The sequence below is a fragment of the Oncorhynchus gorbuscha genome, linkage group LG23 (assembly GCF_021184085.1).
Source record: "Oncorhynchus gorbuscha isolate QuinsamMale2020 ecotype Even-year linkage group LG23, OgorEven_v1.0, whole genome shotgun sequence".
Taxonomy (NCBI): domain Eukaryota; kingdom Metazoa; phylum Chordata; class Actinopteri; order Salmoniformes; family Salmonidae; genus Oncorhynchus; species Oncorhynchus gorbuscha.
The window spans coordinates 60497238-60510860 of record NC_060195.1 but is presented as its reverse complement, the minus strand read 5'-3'; the positions used below and the strand labels follow the sequence as shown (position 1 = coordinate 60510860).

Here is a 13623-nt window from a genome sequence, read left to right as displayed (position 1 = left end):
TTATTCCAACCTCAACGTGTGGAAATATATAATAAAGACAGGAAATCACGTTTTTTTAATGCACTGGGCTTTTAAATGTGCACTAATAGTGGCAGGTGCATATACAGTGCCTTTGGAAAGTATTCAGACCCCTTGACTTTTTCCACATCTTGTTACATTACAGCCTTATTCTAAAATTGATTAAATTGTGAGAAAGCAAGAACAGGTTAAGACATTTTTGCTAATTTCTTAAAAATAAAAAAAAACTTGTCACATTTACATAAGTATTCAAACCTTTTACTCAGTACTTGGCTTAAGCACCTTTGGCAGCAATTACAGCCTCAAGTCTTTTTGGGTATGACGCTACAAGCTTGGCACGCCTGTATTTGTGGAGTTTTTCCCATTCTCTGCAGATCCTCTCAAGCTCTGTCAGGTTGGGTGGGGAGTGTTGCTGCACAGCTATTTTCAGGTCTCTCTAGAGATGTTTGATCGGGTTCAAGTCTGGGCTCTGACTGGGCCACTCAAGGACATTCAGAGACTTGTCCCGAAGCCACTCCTGCATTGCCTTGGCTGTGTGCTTAGGGTCACTGTCCTGTTGGAAGGTGAACCTTTTCCCCAAATCTGAGGTCCTGAGCGCTCTGGAGCAGGTTTTCATCAAGGATCTCTGTACTTTGCTCCGTTCATCTTTGCCTCGATCCTGACTAGTCTCCCAGTCCCTGCCGCTGAAAAACATCCCCACAGCATGATGCTACCACCACCATGCTTCACCGTAGGGATGTTGCCAGGTTTCCTCCAGACGTGATGCTTGGCGTTCTCCCATCTCCACAGAGGAACTCTGTCAAAGTGACCATCAGGTTCTTGGTTACCTCCCTGACCAAGGCCCTTCTCCCATGTTTGCTCAGTTTGGCCGAGTGGCCAGCTCTAGGAAGATTCTTGGCGGTTCCAAACATCTTCCATTTAAGAATGATGGAGGACACTGTGTTCTTGGGGACCTTCAATGCTGCATAAATGTGTTGGTACCCTTTCCCAGAACTGTGCCTTGACACAATCCTGTCTCAGAGCTCTGCGGACAATTTCTTCGACCTCATGGCTTGGTTTTTGCTCTGACATGCACTGTCAACAGGGGTGTGCTTTTCCAAATCATGTCCAATCAATTGAATTTGCCCCAGGTGGACTCCAATCAAGTTGTAGAAACATCTCAAGGATGATCAATAGAAATAGGATGCACCTGAGCTCAATTTCGAATCTCATAGCAAATGGGCTGAATACTAATGTAAATAAGCTATTTCTTATGCAGGTGCTTCTACACCTGCAGGTGCTTTCTGTTTGGGGTTTTAGGCTGAGTTTCTGTGCAGCACTTTGTGACATCAGCTGATTTAAGAAGGGCTTTATAAATACATTTGAATGAAATTTGCTAAAATATCTAAAAACTGCACTGCATCTAAGGCACTGCATCTAAGGCACTGCATCAGTGCAAGAGGCATCACTATAGTCCCTGGTTCAAATCCAGGCTGTGTCACATCTGGTTGTGATTTGGAGTCCCATAGGGTGGTGCACAATTGGCCCAGTGTCGTCCGGGTTTGACTGGGGTATGTCGTCATTGTAAATAAGAAATTGTTTTTAACTGACTTGCCTGGTTAAATAAATGTTTTTAAAATAAATAAATACTAAGGTCAGATCTCACACTGCCAGCCAGAGTCCTGACCAGCATCCTCTCTGGCTATACACTTCTCTCTATAAATTATTCAAACCATTCTGAATAATGCAACATCGTTAGTCCTTCAAATGCAGGGTGGGAAGCACAGGCAGCACACCCTGCAACCGCACGCAATTTTAACATCACACACACACACACACACACACACACACACACACACACACACACACACACACACACACACACACACACACACACACACACACACACACACACACACACACACACACACACACACACACACACACACTCTGGGTGAATCTGTGTTACTGGGTATAAATGAATAATGAGAGATTCACTTAAAATCACCTCCCTCCAGCTACTCATATGCTGTGGTATGCAGACGGTATGTTTGGATTATGGCAAAATACATAAACATGCCATGCTATGGCTGAAGGGATGTGGTGGAGGAGCTAAGAGGCTGTATCCTTAGGCGATAGGACAGATCACTGCATGTTCTCACTGCCCCATGGGAACCGGGGAGTGAAAACACTTAAGACCAGTATGAGTGTGTGAATTATGGTTGTGGCCCCCAGTGAGGGTCTCCAGGGCCTTCAGTTTTATTGATACCCGTGTCATGACAAAACGTGATGATGTTCAACATGAATAATGGCTGAAGTAAACGCAAAGAGCGGCTGGCATGTAGTTCATTGGTTGGGTTATTCAGTGTCCGGCACAAGCTCCATGGAAGACTGGGACTAAGGAAGGATTTGGTCGAGAAGGGATACAGCTTTTATTAAAATTGACTTTTTGTAGCTGGTATAGGAGAACTTACACAGCAGGTTAGGAGAATTAATGTAGCAGGTTAGAAGAATAAGGTTAATGTTAGGAAAGTTTTTATTTTATTTAAAAATTTTAATGTTAGCTATAATCCCTTCTAGACATGACCCTAAGAAAGAGGATAAGAGTAGGTAATGAATGAGGCCCAGGATAGAGATTACCTCTATCTGCTCAACAATGTGGCCATAAAACCTGTTTTTTTTGTGGGGAACTTAGAGGGAGGTTATTGCAGGTGCAAATCAAAGAAAAAGAGACGATTGATTGAGGGGGAGAGTTAAGGAGCCTCTGTAATGATAGAGGTCTGAAGCTCTCTCTCTCTCTCTCTCTCTCTCTCTCTCTCTCTCTCTCTCTCTCTCTTTCTCTCTTTCTCTCTCTTTCTCTCTTTATCTCTCTTTCTCTCTTTATCTCTCTTTCTCTCTCTCTCACACACACACACACACACACACACACACACACACACACACACACACACACACACACACACACACACACACACACACACACACACACACACACACACACACACACACACACACACACACACACACACACACACACACACACACACACTACCCAGTTGTCAAACTTGAGTAAAAGTAAAGATGCCTTAATAGAAAATGACTTAAGTAAAAGTGAAAATCACCCAGTAAAAGTCTAAAAGTATTTGTTTTTAAATAATATAATAACAATTTTAAATTCCTTATATTAAGCAAACCAAACGGCACCATTTTCTTATTTTTTGAATTTACGGATAGCCAGGGGCACATTCCAACACTCAGACATCCTTTACAAATGAAACGTGTGTTTTGTGAGTCCGCCAGATCAGAGACAGTAGGGATGACCAGGGATGTTCTTTTGATAAGTGCCTGAATTGGACCATTTTCTTCTCCTGCTAAGCATTCAAAATGTTATGAGTACTTTTGGGTGTCATGGAAAACGTAAAAAGTACATTATTCTGTTTAGGAATGAAGTGAAGTAAAAGTTGTCAAAAATATAAATAGTGAAGTAAAGTACATATACCTCAAAAAACAACTTAAGTAGTACTTTAAAGTATTTTTACTTAAGCATTTTCCACCACTGCACGTACACACCAGTGGAGGCTGGTGGGAGGAGCTATAAGAGGATGGACTCATTTTTATGGCTGGAATGGAATAAATGGAACGGAGTCAAACGTGGTTTCTGTATGTTTGATACCATTTCATTAATTCCATTCCAGCAATTACAATGAGTCCGTCCTCTTATAGCTCCTCCCACCAGCCTCCACTGGTACACACACATCACACGCATACAAACACCCAAAACCTTTAGGTTACATTACATTTATTCATACAGTATCACATAGTTATACAATCAAGTATTTATGGAATCAAGACAACACAACCTGGTCTCATAAGAACCTTTACCTTTACAATCCTCCGCCATAAAGAAGCTTTAGCTTTTATTTAGAAAATGTAAAAAGTAATTATATGATGTACTGATGTTGCAGGTTATTTCACAGTCTAATTGAGTATTTACTTGCTATGGTCTGAGAAATTGCATGGTAACAATTGGTTCTTTTAGTGCTTCTAGTACAAAGAACTGAACACTACAGATAACTACCTGGTATCAAGCAGTAAAGGCTATACGTGCACTTATTTAAATACGTCCCAAAGAAACCAAGCGTTTACTATTAGATCATTCTCATGCAACTATCATTTCACCCTACAATTTCCATGAAAATACAAGATAAAATACCAGACTGTTCAATAAAACATAACCCATGAAATCTCTGCTGGACTGCAGGTTAGCCACTGTCATCCTGGTCATCATAGTCTCCATGGTCCTCGTGATCGTCACCATGGTGCCTATCCTCCCTGTCAACGCCGTCATAATCATAATCATCCTTCACATCATCGTCATCCTCAGTGTTGACCTTCCCAGACAGCACGTCTTCTATCCAGTCCTCCAGTTCCTCAGCTGTGGGCAAGTCTTCATCGTTGGACATGTCCAGCCAGACACTGTCCGCCTGCCACAGGGTGAGTCGAAGTTGAACCACAATCATCCAATTGAATTTTGTCTTCGGCTCAAGAGGTCATACAGATTGTATTGTAACGAGATGTCCACAGATATTATCTTACCATTGCGTTGAACCAACAGGTGGAACACAACTTAAGTTAAAGGAGAGCTTAACTTACGTCTGTCACGTTCACAACTCCAATCTGAGGCTTAAACAGGTTCACCTTGAAGGTCTTCTCCCAGTATGTGGTCAGCTGGATCGGGGAGACAGACACAAACCAGTGGTGCAGTTTATGAAGCTGAACAATCACACCAGGTGAAATAGGTCATCATATACAGTACGATGGTGTGTGTGTGGGGTCAGAGGTCATACCAGTGGGAAGTCGTCAGGGTCAATCCACACTATACTGAGCTCAGGGTTGTTGGTGTTGTCTCTGGCCACGTCTTTCAGGATCTCCAGGAACTCATAACCATCTGGAGAAATCACAGATGGACAGCTTAGAGGTATGTGCACGCACTCATTTGTGTGTCTATCCATGTACTGTGTTAAATATGGGATCCGCATTATGGAAACAGCGCCACTGTCCGCCCCCAGCACCTTTGTTATTGCTTTTGTTTCGTGGACAAAATGGAGGAGAGGTGTGTCGAGAACATTGGAGTACATGTTCTTCTGTTCTGTTTCGTGTGGGGGCGTGTCTGTTGTTTTCAGGAACTTCTTTGTTGTTGTCACATCCCAAACGGACGTTGCAGTTTCACCATTTAAGGATTCCGTCTTTAAAAATGAGAAAATAAAGATCAACGAACCAGGGTCTTCCTCCTCAGCAAAGGCTACGATGTGGATCCCATCCAAGTCATCCTCCTGGGAAAGAGACGTTGAATTTGTAAAGGGAACACATATAACACCACCGGTATAATTCCCTTTTCTCAGGGAGAGGTACAGTAACACTGTAGGTAACTCACCCACGTCTCAAACATGTCCTCTGCACGCAACTTTCTCAGAGTCGCCCTGCGGAAGACAGACCGCAGCCACACAACTTTTCAAGAATATCCAACAGTAAACTGGGTCATCCATACGAGATCAGGACTAATAACAGGGACGATATGAAAAATGACTGGATTCTAATGATCTGCACCAACGGGAGAAGTTAGAACCACAGAACTCAAGGGTCACACACACCACATTGAATGATCTCCCGTTCATCCATCGATCGTTCAGTGAAGTCTGACTGACAACGTTTTCACGCGATTCTACATGTAAAATCGGTTTGCACAGGGTTCACTCTCGGCATGCATACTTGAAATGAACTATTTTTTCCGGGTTACCTTTTGTGTTGGTGTACAAACTCCACTATCTCCATCTCTGAGAGTTGCCTGCCAGGGAGGATGGCTGGTTCCTCCATGAAGGGCTCGTAGAAGTTCACCTCGTTCATCTTCAGAGAAAGGTGCTTCGCCGTCTGCATCACAACCCACATACTTAGCCATCACTGATGTTGTGGCGAAACGGACCTCGGTACTGTCTACACGCACACAGGTTTGACTCGATTCAGGTTGGTGGACTGTACTGTACTTACAGCTTTGTCGAATGTGGCGAAGAACTTGATGTAGGGCTGAAACCGCTCTGAGGCCTCCTGGAACGCCTTGTAGTCTGATAGAATGGAAGAAGAGGAAGAGAGAGAGAGAAAGAAACAGATTACAGTTTGGCAGGATTGCATTCAAAACTCATCTTCCTTCAGAAAACTATGTGATCAGGAAAACAAGGGTTGACATTCAATTTCAATTTCCCAGCGTAATCTCTCTCCCTCCTCCTCCTCCTCCTCAGTAACAGAACCATTTTACATCCAGCTTCTGAGGCGCCAGGCTATCCTCTCAATAAGCCCCAAGGTCACGGCCGTAGGACCTACAATCTTCTCTCCGAAATAGGATTTTTCCTAATAGAAGCTGCATCATGCCTCTGTCAAATATATGAGATTTTATCTTCCCTTCTCTCGTGTCTGGGCTTCTTCTTTGGAGCAGCACTGTCTATAATTGCTCTCGACCTATTAGACAGAGAACTAGAAGCTATTAAAAGCCTCTCAGGAGGCAAGAAGGAGTGTAGATCAGCCCAGAGCAAAGTGTCTTTTTTAGCATCTGGCTTAACGGCTATTTGCCTCGATGAGGTCCTATGTGGAGTAGTGAGCTTCTGGGGAGTAAAAGGCCAGGAACAACAGTTGTTCACACAATTCACTTGTTTGACTCGTGTGAACAGGCCATCCCATAATGCATGCTTAGGCATACACAGACTCACATGAGTCCTCTCCCTTGAAGTAACCAATGAGGCGTATGTCTTCCTCCATCCTCTCAAAGGCCCTCAGTTCCATAGGGTTACTGATGAGCTCCACTGGGTCCTCCAACACCTAGGGGGCAGAGGAGCACAACAGCATGGCCATTCATTAACACAGTGGGAGAGAGTGGGCTGTGATGAGTGAGTTGCCTTTAATAACAGAAAAGTCGCCACTTGTATTAGGCAAAAAGCATTGTTTGTACCGTACACGAGCAATACAAGTTTATTCCTTGCATTCATCTTTTATTAATTCATCATGTTTGCTCTCTACTCCCTTCAAACTCTACACCAACAGCTATATTTACCAGTTACAACATTCCTTCAAACACTAACTCTGTTTTTTCCCTCAGGAAAGACAAGGGGGAGAGGACTTACAGTCTTCTCCCGCTGAGTCTTGCATTACATTGCAGCATTTACATATCATCTAACAAGGCAGAGGCTGTTCATTTTGTATAACATGATGAGCTAAGAAGTCTTCTCCCACTGTGGTTATATCCCTCTTACAGTGGAGGAAGAGACACGTCCCTCTTCCCTCTCTCTTCCGCCTTCCTCTTACCTCTCTCTCCCATGTCCCAGCTCCCTCTTCCCTACCTCCCTCTTCCCTCTCTCTCCTCCCTCCCTCTTCCCTCTCTCCTACCTCCCTCTTCCCTCTCTCTCCTCCCTCCCTCTTCCCTCTCTCCCACCTCCCTCTTCCCTCTCTCTCCTCCCTCCCTCTTCCTTCTCTCTCCTCCCTCCCTCTTCCTTCTCTCTCCTACCTCCCTCTTCCCTCTCTCTCCTCCCTCCCTCTTCCCTCTCTCTCCTACCTCCCTCTTCCCTCTCTCTCCCTCCCTCCCTCTTCCCTCTCTCTCCTCCCTCCCTCTTCCCTCTCTCTCCTCCCTCCCTCTTCCCTCTCTCCTCCCTCCCTCTTCCCTCTCTCCTACCTCCCTCTTCCCTCTCTCTCCTCCCTCCCTCTTCCCTCTCTCTCCTACCTCCCTCTTCCCTCTCTCTCCTCCCTCCCTCTTCCCTCTCTCTCCTACCTCCCTCTTCCCTCTCTCCTACCGCCCTCTTCCCTCTCTCTCCTACCTCCCTCTTCCCTCCCCTTGATCCTCTCCTCCCAGGAATCCCTCTTCCCTCTCTCTCCCTACCTCCCTCTTCCTCTCTTCTCCAACTCCCTCCCTCTTCCCTTGTTTCCATCCAGGTTTGTCTCCATACCTCCCTCTTCCCTCCCCTTTCCAGATCCTACTCACATCCAGCAGGAATTCCACCTCAGGGTGTCTGCTGAGAATTCCCCGTCAAACTCGATCACACGGTCGTCCTTGAAGATGTACAGACTGCCCTCCTCCTCCAAACCTGAGAGCCCAGAGGAAAGGAGGATTCAGGAAGCATTGGTGACTGAGTGCCAACTGGAAAACAGGCCTTGACAAATACTTATTTTTTAGAGCTTATGGCATTTTGATATTTTTGATGTAAAGGAATAGTTCAGAAGCCTTGTTTCCATATTCGTGTTTTGTGACCAGGTTTGTCTGACCATGTGACCTGACCAGGAAACACACTGGGACCTACAGTATATATGACAAATTACGACGTACCCAGTTTCTTGGCAACTTTGGCGTCCTTCTGGGAGTCGACCATCCCAAAGCCAATGTCCTTGTCCTCCAGGACCTGTGCAGTCAGCTGCGGATTTACCAAAACACAACATTTGTCATCAGCCAACTTGGTATTTCAACAATGTAGCAACAATGTGTTGTTTGGGGTGTTGTAGGCACTTATTTCCTTAGTATCCACCTCAATTATTAGAAAAATGCAGCATTGTATTAGTCCACTGTGGGAAATAGAAATATATAACCTGCTTTCAAACTCAACTTCCTCTCTCCCTGATGCTTGGAATTTGGGCTAGCAACAGCAGCCAGTGCCGTCTTTGTCTACACAGCTTTGATCACCAAGGTCATAGAGGAGAGCACCCTGTGGACTGACTGTGGGAGAAACTCCTTTGTAAGTGTCAGCACTGTTTACTGTTCAGAGAACACTTCCTCAGAGAGGAACAAAGGCCTCCAAACTCCAACTGCACTGCAGAGGGCTAAAGTGGAGTTTGACTGAGGTTTTGTTGTGACTGGGGTGGGTACTTCTAACTTTCTGAAAAACAGATGTTTGCAAATAGTTAGGCTACTGTTTAGTATGCATCTATACTGTCACAAGAAGCAATGGAGCCTCTTTCATTAGCTAGTTCATAGTATTCTGAGCCAATGGAGTAGTTACAGTGCATTCGGAAAGTATTCAGTCCCCTTGTCTTTGTCCACATTTTGTTAGGTTACAGCTTTATTCTAAAACGGATTAAATCGTTTTTTCCCCTCAACAATCTACACACAATGTCCCCATAATGGCAAAGTAAAAACAGGTTTAGACATTTTTGCAAATGTATTAAAAAAACAACTGAATTATCACATTTACATAAGTATTCAGACCCTTTACTCAGTACTTTGTTGAAGCACCTTCAGCCTTGAGTCTTCTTGGGTATGAAGCAAAAGCTTGGCACACCTGTATTTGGGGAGTTTTTCCCATTCTTCTCTGCAGATCCTCTCAAGCTTTGTCAGGTTGGATGAGGAGTGTCGCTGCACAACTATTTTCAAGTATCTCCAGAGATGTTAGATTAGGTTCAAGATCGGGCTCTGGCTGGGCCACTTAAGGACATTTAGAGACCAAGCCATTCCTGCGTTGTCTTGGCTGTTTGCTTAGGATCATTGTTACATTACATTTACATTTACATTACATTTAAGTCATTTAGCAGACGCTCTTATCCAGAGCGACTTACAAATTGGTGCATTCACCTTATGACATCCAGTGGAACAGTCACTTTACAATAGTGCATCTAAATCTTAAAGGGGGGGGGGTGAGAAGGATTACTTATCCTATCCTAGGTATTCCTTAAAGAGGTGGGGGTTCAGGTGTCTCCGGAAGGTGGTGATTGACTCCGCTGTCCTGGCGTCGTGAGGGAGTTTGTTCCACCATTGGGGGGCTGTTTTGACTGGGCTGACCTGTTGGAAGGTGAACCTTCGCCCCCAGTCTGAGGTCCTGAGCGCTCTGGAGCAGGTTTTCATCAAGGATCTCTGTATTTTGCTCCGTTCATCTTTCTCTCGATCCTGACTAGTCTCCCAGTCTCTGCCTCTGAAAAACACCCCCACAGCATGATGCTGCCACCACCACGCTTCACCGTACGGATGGTGACAGATTTCCGCCAGATGTTACGCTTGGCATTCAGACCAAAGAATTCATTCTTGGTTTCATCAGACCAGAGAATCTCTCTCCGCTGTGTTCTTGAGGACCTTCAATGCTGCTGTTTTTGGTACCCTTCCCAAGATTTGTGCCTCGAAAAGAATACTGTCTTGGTTTTTGCTCTGACATGCACTGTCAACTGTGGGACCAAATATGGGACCTTGTGTGCCTTTCCAAATCATGTCCAATCAATTGAATTTTCCACAGATGGACTCCAACCAAGTTGTAGAAACATCTCAAGGACGACCAATTGAAACAGGATGCACCTGAGCTCAAGTTCGAGTCTCATAGCAAAGGGTCTGAAAACTTATGTAAATAAGGTGTTTCTGTTTTATATTTTTAATAAATTAGCAAAAATTTCTAAAAACCTGTTATCACATTGTCACTATGGGGTATTGTGTGTAGATCAATTTTTTTTCATTTAATCCATTTTAGAATAAGGCTGTAATGTAACGAAAGTGGAAAAACTCCAGGGGTCTGAATAATTTCCGAATGCACTGTATAAATTATAATTATAAGCTGACCTAGAAACAGTCCTGGGAATATACATAATCATCACGTTCTGATGGTATGATATTGCTCTGTTCTACAAGAGAAACCAGGTAATGCTCTCTCTGAAACTACCCATCAACCTTTGACAAATGACAGCAATATAACCTGTAGAGTTCACTCTTTAGGTCAGGGGTGTCAAACTCATTCCACGGAGGGCCGAGTGTCTAAGGGTTTTCGTTTTTTCCTTTCAATTAAGACCTAGACAACCAGGTGAGGGGAGTTCCTTACTAATTAGTGACCTTAATTCATCAATCGGGTACAAGGGTGGAGCGAAAACTCGCAGACACTCGGCCCTCCGTGGAATGACTTTGACACGTTTATCAAGTATGGAAAAGGGAAATAAGATATTATTCTAGTTTTAGTCTGTTCTTTCTCATGACATGTTGTACCCGATAAGGTTCAGTGTCAGAGGCAGAAAGGTATGTGTGGTTGAGGTGCTATTTGGCTTAAACATTTGGCTTTGACTGATCTCTGACATCAAATCTTTGTGTTACGAAAGCTTCTCAAATGGTGATATATCTGCTGTCCAGGCGCAGAACTTATTTCTCTTGTCCACACCGTGTCCAGAAATCCTCATTTAAAATGTCCTGGTGGCGCATAAAGATGTCAACTCTATTTATGATGTCACCGGAGTTGAAGTGACAGACGGTTAACTTCAGCGAGGGAAGCCATGTAAATCAACCAGCTTGAATGTGATGGAAAGACGATGCTGACCTTGGGAACAAACAGGTGCTTTTACAAAGACGTATCTAAGGAACTAGGATGTGTAATATATCTGCCGTGTCAATTATCGAATGAAATGTATAAATTCACTGTGGTTACCATTAAGCCTTAAAGCTCTACATGTCCCCATCCTCATCTGTTAAAATGACCTTTTGTCTGTGCTCTACACATTTTGTCTTGGGGTCGAATAATAATTCCATAATCCTATTCACAACCTTATTGACCTTGCTTACCAGGAAACATCTACTATCCAGGATCCTTGGAATGTCTGTACCCTAAACCCTAACCTTAACCATAACCATTACCATAACCATAACCCTTCCCTAACCCGAACCCTAATCTTAACCCTTACCTTAACCATTTTAAATGATAACTTCAATGGGGGGGTAGGGACATCCCAAGGATCCCTGATAGCACTGACCCTCAGACAAGGAATGTTGGCACCTGTTGGCTGACCTATAGCATCTGAACATCCCTGCACTACCTTCCCCCCTCTCTCCTCCACTCTCACCTCATCTCCTCTTCCCCCTCTCCCCCCTCTTACCTCCAGCACAAGCTCAGTCATCTGAAGCTGCTTCTGTCTGCCTTTGTGAGCCGGCTGCGGTTCATGGTAGAGTAGGCACAGCATGTCAAACCTCTTCAGAGCCTTCTTGTAGTTGCGTTCGTTGATGTGCAGAACGCGGTCCTTCCCGTCAAAGCTGGGGAACTCCAGTCCCTGCTCTGCAGTGCACAGAGAGGTCAGGTACAGACAGGGCAACAGAGACAGCCAGAAGAGCTGCATCTTTCTTAGAGGGAAATGTCCACTAATGGACAATGAGTAGGAACTGGAAGAAGCAGCAGAAACTATGCAGAACTATAACCCTTGAGACTTCAATGGATAGTAGCCAGTACTAGCCACCAATTTGCACCAGTAAAAGAAACAGAAAAATAAAGTTTTGAAAATAACAAGCAAGAGTAGAATTGTTGTTCGCCCTAAAGTCTCCAGCTCTGGTTGTATTATTTCACTCTCTCTTTCTCTTTCTCTCTCCCTTCCTCACTCTCTCTAGTTCTCTTTCTGCCTCTCTCTCTCTCTCTCTCTCTCTCCTTCTTCGTTCTCTCTCTTTCCTTCTCTCTCTCTCTCTCTTTCTCTTTCTTGACTGCCTCACACTGTAGTTAAAAAAATAAGTCCCCAAAAGTGAATCCAGGGAGCTTTGGCAGAGTGGAAAGCTCACAATAAAATAGCAAGTGACCCCCTCTCTATTGCACTTTTGGGGCCTTTTTACGAGGCCAGTTGTTTCTGGGATTAAAATAACTGTTGGGCTGCGGAAAATAGGACGGATAGATAGATAGGAGAACCCCATGGGGGTTTCCACTGTCTCTCTATCAGCGCCTGACATGATGAAACATCTCTCTAGCTGTCGGGGGAATGGCCAAGGAGTTGGGATGTGGGGCAGAGGAGAGAAGTGGATCTGGAGTGAGAGGGTTCACCATTATTTTTGGAAGGAGTGTGTTTTCAGTAATGTGAAGTGCTGTTACAGCATGCATGTTATCCTTATACAGTAGGGTGTTTATAGAATAATAGGTATAAAGCCTGATCTACAATGTGAAGGAAATGTAATCATTGCCCTCACACTAGCCACTGTTTGTGCTAAGGAAGCCACAGTATGTTTAGCTAACATTCCGATCCTTGTACTTCTTGTCATATGCCAAATGGAAAGGAATGGACTAACAGTGTGTTTCCATGGTGCAGATGAGCATAATGAATACTGATTTGTTCATTGTGTAATGTAGCTCCAAGGCTGGGTAGAGAGGGACAAAATAACACTTACAATGCCATTGAAGACACGAGAGAAAAGTTTACAAACGTAATATGTCTGTGTCCTATATTTGTCAGGGGGACTAACAGCATTGAACGAGGGTGTGTGCATAACTGTGATTGAATGCGTTTTGTGTTTGATCAAATTCAAATCTAATGAGCAGCAGATTGAGGCCTCTTTCCATTGAAACAAAAAGAAGCAATGTACAGAACCAACCTGGACTAAGTTAGCTTGCAAGTAGAACCAACTGGTTGTATGTAACATAGGAAAAATAAATCTGTTTTTCCGCCATGTAGTATGATATGTTAAATTTCTTATGGTATGTATTCATTTGTGGATGTCCACCATCCATTTCATATGATATGTTCCGAATTGCAATTCATACAATATGTTACGAATGTGCAAAACGTATGACATGTTACGAATCCCAATTTGTTGTAAGCTAGGTGGCTAATGCTAATGTTAGCCATGTGGCTAGGCTTAGGGTTAGGGTTAGGCATTAAGGTTAGGAG

General features: G+C 44.0%; 1 pseudogene; it reads right to left on the bottom strand.

Moving 5' to 3' along the window:
• Window positions 1–3719: 3719 nt before the first annotated feature.
• On the bottom strand, window positions 3720–12515 carry LOC124010603 (annotated as a pseudogene).
• Between the last annotated feature and the right edge of the window lie 1108 nt (window positions 12516–13623).